We start from the raw sequence: 6,474 nt of genomic DNA, 5'->3' as shown, positions 1-6,474 counted from the left end.
GTTCTGAGCCATATTGATAATAATGGGAATTGAAACATGTCATAGACATTAGTGTCATGAGACTGTATTAAGTTATAGTTGATTATCTTGGTTAACCATCTATTGAATGCTATAGCTTTATTCAATGCTTATATTTGGTTTAGTATTTTTCTACTGGGCTGTGGCTCACCTTATATGGGAATATCATTTTCAGGTCCAGGTGATAAGCTACCTCCAAGGACTTAGCTTGGAAGGATTTGACTCTTGGATTTTGAAGACTATCTTCAGCTAGTTGTTTTTATTTGATAGTACATGTAAACATTCAAGCTTAGGGCTTTACTTGTATTTGAGTTAGAACTCATCTTTTAGTGTCCAAGTGTTGGCTTGGAAAGATGTAAGCCCGTAAGGCATTTAATTTGATGTTACACGTAATGCTTTTATTTAGTAATACTCTGATGAATGAGATAATGAATTGTTTTCTTTAAATATTGCATGTCAATGATAAATATATAATGAGTTTATTTTGAGGGCGTTACAACTAGCCTGGTTCAGTGAGTGTATTTAAAGAATTTGGCCTTACCGATTCTTAAAGAAGCGGCCCCAATTCGCACTCACATAAGTGAGCTATATAAGGTATCTCATTATACCACGGTTGATTATTCATATCACTTAGGTCATTAAAAGCATTAGTTTAACCTTCCACCCCTACAGGGTATCACTGTGCAAAGGAATGGACAATAGGATTTACTTCTTTAATGACTTATCCGTTACACGAAATTAGGTTGTCCCTTTGAATCCAGTCAATTAGGTTGGATTTTCCATTCCTCTTGACGACGTCTCTACTACCTCTCAAGTTAACCTTTTGGTTAGTAGATCCGCAATGTTGTCCTTATACTTTACATAGTCTAGAGAAACAACTCCATTAGAGAGTAGTTGTCGTATGGAATTACGTCTACGACGGATATGTCTAGACTTTTCATTATACATATGACTCTGTACCCGTCTAATCGTTGATTGGCTATCACAATGAATACAGATAGCAGGCACAGGCCTTGGCCAACGTGGAATATCCTGAACAAATTGGTGAAGCCATTTAGCTTCTTCAGTTACTTAATAAACTTAGATTCTATCGTTGATCTTGATATACACGTTTTCTTGGAAGATTTCCAAGACACGACTGCCACTCCGAGGGTAAACATATAACCACTAGTGAATTAAAGTCCTTTATATTAGATATCCAATTAGCGTCATTATACCATTCTAGTACCACTGGGTATCTGGTATAATGTATCCCATAATCCCAGGTGTAGTGTAGATAACCTAACACCCGCATAATGCCCCTCCAATGAGTAGCATTCGGATTACTCGTGTATCTACTAAGCCTGCTAACAGAGTAAGCTATATCCGGCCTTGTACAATTCATCAGATACATCAAACTTCCAATGACCCGAGAATATTCTAGCTGAGAGACACTCTCACCATTATTCTTGGTCAAATGTTGACTCACGCCTACCGATGTCCTAGACACACCTTACCAAATTTCTCAAGTATCTCCTCAACATAGTGAGACTGAGAAAGTACAATACTACTAGATGTTCTGGTAATCTTAATACCCAGAATGATATCTGCAAGGCCCATATCTTTCATGTCAAACTTAAAGTTCAATCTCTTGGTAGTTCTAATCATCTCATCATTATTACTAACAATGAGTATGTCATCAACGTATAGACACAAAATGACATAACTTCTATCAGTGTCTTTGACATATACGCATTTGTCACACTCATTGATTTTGAACCTATTTGACAACATAGCATTGTCAAACTTCTCGTGCCATTGCTTAGGACAATGATTTGACAAGCTTACAGACTTTCTTATTTTGTCCTGGTGCTGAAAACCCTTCAGTTTGCTCCATGTAAATTTCTTCATTCAAATCTTCATTTAAGAAAACTGTTTTTACATTCATCTGATGTATCTCCAGACTACGTAAAGATGCTATCGCAATCACCATGTGAATGGATGTAATCCTTGTCATAGGTGAATACGCATCAAAGTAATCTTGGCCTTCTCGCTGCCTGTATCCTTTGATAACTAACTTAGCTTTATACTCATCAATTGATCCATCTGCTTTCATCTTTCTTCTAAAGATCCACTTACTTCCCAAGGCCTTACTGCTTGGGGGTAAATCAACCAACTCCTAAGTATGGTTCTGTAAGACGGAGTCAATCTCACTCTTAATTGCTTTTTTCCATAAAGGATTTTCAGATGAAGTCATAGCGTTATGGAAAGTTCGAGATTCTCCCTTTAACATCTAAGCCAAGAAGTCCGAACTAAAGGACTTTACGGTCCTAGCCCTTTTACTCCTTCTTGGCTTATTTACTTCTTCAACTTGATCATCTATGTGATCATTGTCACCTTCAACCTTTTTCATGGAACTTGGAACCCCTTCTTGGATATGACAAAGAAATATATTTTCAAAGAAAGATGCACAGATTCCATGATAGTATTCTTGTGTATATCTAGGATAGAAGACTTAAAACACAAGAAATCGATATGCACTGCTATATTGTGCATTACCATTGAATACAAAGTCAACGGATTCTTAGGCTTACTCTAATCCTCTTGGGTTTAGGTATTACCACCGTTTGGCATGACACCCCCACATTTATAGAATTTATACATAGGCTTTTGACTTTTTCCAAAAATTCATACAGGGTCTTTAAACAATTCCTTGTGTCATAATGATTACGAAACTCTCAAAATTATATCACATTAAATACATTCCCAGAATGTCATCAACCAAATTAGGCACCCAAACATATTTGGTTCAACCTATCACTCTGAAGCCAATAGTCTTACTATTAGCAGACACAAATCTAGTGTTCAATAGTCTACTATTCGGAACTTCATAACATGGCCAATAGTCTTATCACTTGGAATCACTATTTTTTCAGCATGTGGTCAGTAGACTTTCTACTACTAGGAATCACAATGTTTTAACCTGTGATCAGTAGTCACTTTTCTACTAGGAATCACAACGTCTTAACATAGGATCAATAGACTCTTTCATTACTAGGAATCATCATGTCTTAACATATGATCAGTAACCTCTCCACTATTAGGAACCATCATGTCTTGACATGTGATCAATAATCTGTTCACTACTAAGAATCACAATCTCATAACTATGTAGCCAGTGGTCTAACACCTCCAAGAAACCATTAGTTTTCTATCTCTGTGATCAGTGATCTTGTACTCACTAGGAGCCACTAATTTAAGAATATATTTGGAATTTAAAAATTTAAAAATATATTCACCGACACTAACAGGTTGTCTCATCTTTACTTTCAAGCAAAGTCACATAGCAATCATATATGCTATAATTGACACAAGGATAACATACTAATCGCCTCTGATTAATTCAGGGATATGATCATGCAATCTTATGATTTCTTTTAATTACACTTGATCTCTCTAGATTTTTCTTTAAGAACCTCACAAGGCTTAAGGTTGGTTGGTAACCATTACTAAATCTCAAGAGTAACCAATCCATAAGGATTTTATATAGTCCAAAATCATTTCCACGCTTAGTTATTCCTGTTCATCACGAAGGTTAGTCGCCCATACTTTTCATTTGTACATCCCAAAGACTATTCATATGGTTTTGTATTTGTTTTCCCAATCTCTTTCGCATAGGTATTCTTGTAAAGAAAATTAACAGAAAATCACAACAAAATACAAAACAAATAATCTAAAGAAACTGTAAAATAATAAATTAATTTAATAGCAACATTAAGTAAAATTAAAATACTAGACACGTTATACAATTAAACATATAACCCCCAAACAAATTACAAACCTTATAACTCCTAAATAAATAAATTGAATTACTAGGCAAGAGTTACACAAATAAAACTAAAACTCCAAAATTAAGGCCAAGTTTGGCAAGTTTAAAAAAATTCAAAAAGTTAAAAAGTTACTTAAAAAGTTAAACAGTTATCACTATTCACCAAAAGTCAACAAGTACGACTGCACAACTCCCAATTCTAATTTTCCTCTACACACTAATTTATACAATTTTTTAATACACATTTTCCCATAAAAAGTCAAAAAGTTAACCCAAATAATCATATTTTTTTCTTCAACTTTTTAGTCCAAAAAGTCAAAAAGTGCACTTATTTAGGACATGTCAGACAACCCCTAAATTTATAATTTAATTTATACATTAACCATGTACATAAATGTAGACAAGTTACACAATTACAATTTATAGCTTCACAGTTAAATCCAAACGTGAATAGACAAGAGTTACAAAATAAACCTATAACTCTAAGCATTGAATTAAAATTTAATAGTCATGATTATGTATGAAATTATTACAAACAATAACCATGTAAATAATTTTAGCAATTAACAAGCAAATAATGTAAGAAAACTAAAATCAACACCCATAAGCATGCAAATTAGGATAAACCAAAACAATTCATAGTGACACTCTGGGAATAAAAAACTAATTGAATTTATATAAAGCAACATCATGCATATATGTATTTAAATATATGGAAACCGTAGCCTACTCATACAAAGAAATTGAGGCTCTAATTAACACTGCTCATGAATCTAAGAACATGGATAAACAACAATCAAAGCTGTTTAGAATGAATGAGCAATAGTAAAACCAAAATAAATTTCCATACATTAATCTAAGCCATAGCACTATGCTACAGGTGGTTTGATTGTAGGGAATAAAATATATATTTATTATCATGTAATAGTCACACAAGCATATATATATATATATATATATATATTCCTAAACATGACTTTCATATACAAACATTGGTGTAGACACATTCTGCAAAGATGCTATTTATTCACGGAAACCAAAACAACATTTCTGGGAAAATTATAATGAAACATAGTAAAATCAGTGTATACACCTAATTCCAAATGAAGCTATTTGTTTAATTTGACGAAAAAAATATTTAATCTATTTTAAGTTTGTTGTCCAAATTGTGTAAATTAAACAAGATAAATAAATTCATGATTAATCAATTACTTTACAGATTGAGAAAACATACTGAACAGAAATACATAATATGATAAATGGTAAAGAAAGCAAACCAAAACCTGTGTGATACCACAATGTTCTTAAAACAGATTAATCGCCTCACCGTGGGTGCTAGAGATACGTCGACTTATGTCTCTTAAGATACGACGGTTTAGACCGGCTAACGCAGAAACACCTTCTGTTAGCTTTGGCGAACTGACAATGGTAGCACTCTCTCACACAGGAAGAATAAAAATTCTATAGGAAAACTTTGAACACAAAGGGATAACAAACTTTCTGGTGTATAAGAATGAAGGATAGGGTCTTAATTTATACACATGGAGGGAGAGAGGAAAAGGCTCCTGCAACAAATGCAGGTTTTAATTTTGCAAAATTCCAAGACATAAATTGCAAATTGATGGCTTTAATCCATCATGTATACAAAAGAGTTACCAGGTTTTATATACATGTGTACTGTATATAATCTCGCAACCACCTTTTCCAACACCTCTTTCATGAGGCCAACTTAATGAATCAATTTCTCATTCAAATTTTAATGATTTTTGGTCATTCTTTTTGTGGTGTAAAGATCTTGTTACAAATAATCTAAACTCATTTAATCCCACCTCAACCAATGATTGGAACCTACTTTAATTTTATATTAAAGTCACCATAAAACCATTTTCCCCCCCACACTTTGTACTTTTTGTTCAGAGTCATATGATTGTTGTTTGAGTATACTATTCTAGACATGTAAGTTAACTATCTACTAGTTTAGGCATGCTTTCAAAGATTGGCGCAATCTGTTAACTTTAGTGGTGCCTCCTATTATTGTTCCTAAAATGGGTGTAAGGTTCAAGTCCTTGTTAGGATATGGGCGCATGTTTTTGAAATACAAAAAACGTCTCTCGTTTGTTGGTTGGGGTGCTTAATTCCTCAATGCAATTTGTTTGTTAGGTTTTGAGCACATTTGTGCTTCTAGACACAGCAGCCAAGAACACAAAATCTGATAATGTCTAATTTTTCCTCTTTGTAATAATCTATTGCCATATTTTCTTTCAAGTTTCAGACTAAAGATTACAATTTCAAAGCTGGGGTGAGATCTTTTACCTAACAGATAGTGCAGTCATTTATGGTTTTTGGAGAGTGATCAAAGACGTGAAAACTCATTAATTATTCATATGTTACATTACAGTAGGCATATTTTAGAAAGAAGCCAGTGAATCAATGACCTAATGACGAATAAAGTCCTTAATTCCGTTATTCTGTTAGATTTATATTTGTAGTTTTGGGACTTCAAAGTCCAATGCTTTCAAAATCTTAGGAGTTTGATCTTGCAACTTGTATTGTTCACAGGCTATTGTTTTAGTATGAGCTATTTTAATAATTTTACTGGTTAGGGCTACGTTTTTAGTTGTGAAACTTATTCAGTGTGTTTGGTTTGA

Source organism: Camellia sinensis, chromosome 4, assembly GCF_055761805.1.
Source record: "Camellia sinensis isolate YWXY chromosome 4, ASM5576180v1, whole genome shotgun sequence".
NCBI classification, from domain to species: Eukaryota; Viridiplantae; Streptophyta; class Magnoliopsida; order Ericales; family Theaceae; genus Camellia; species Camellia sinensis.
The sequence above is the reverse complement of the archived record's forward strand: the minus strand, read 5'-3'. Positions refer to the sequence as shown.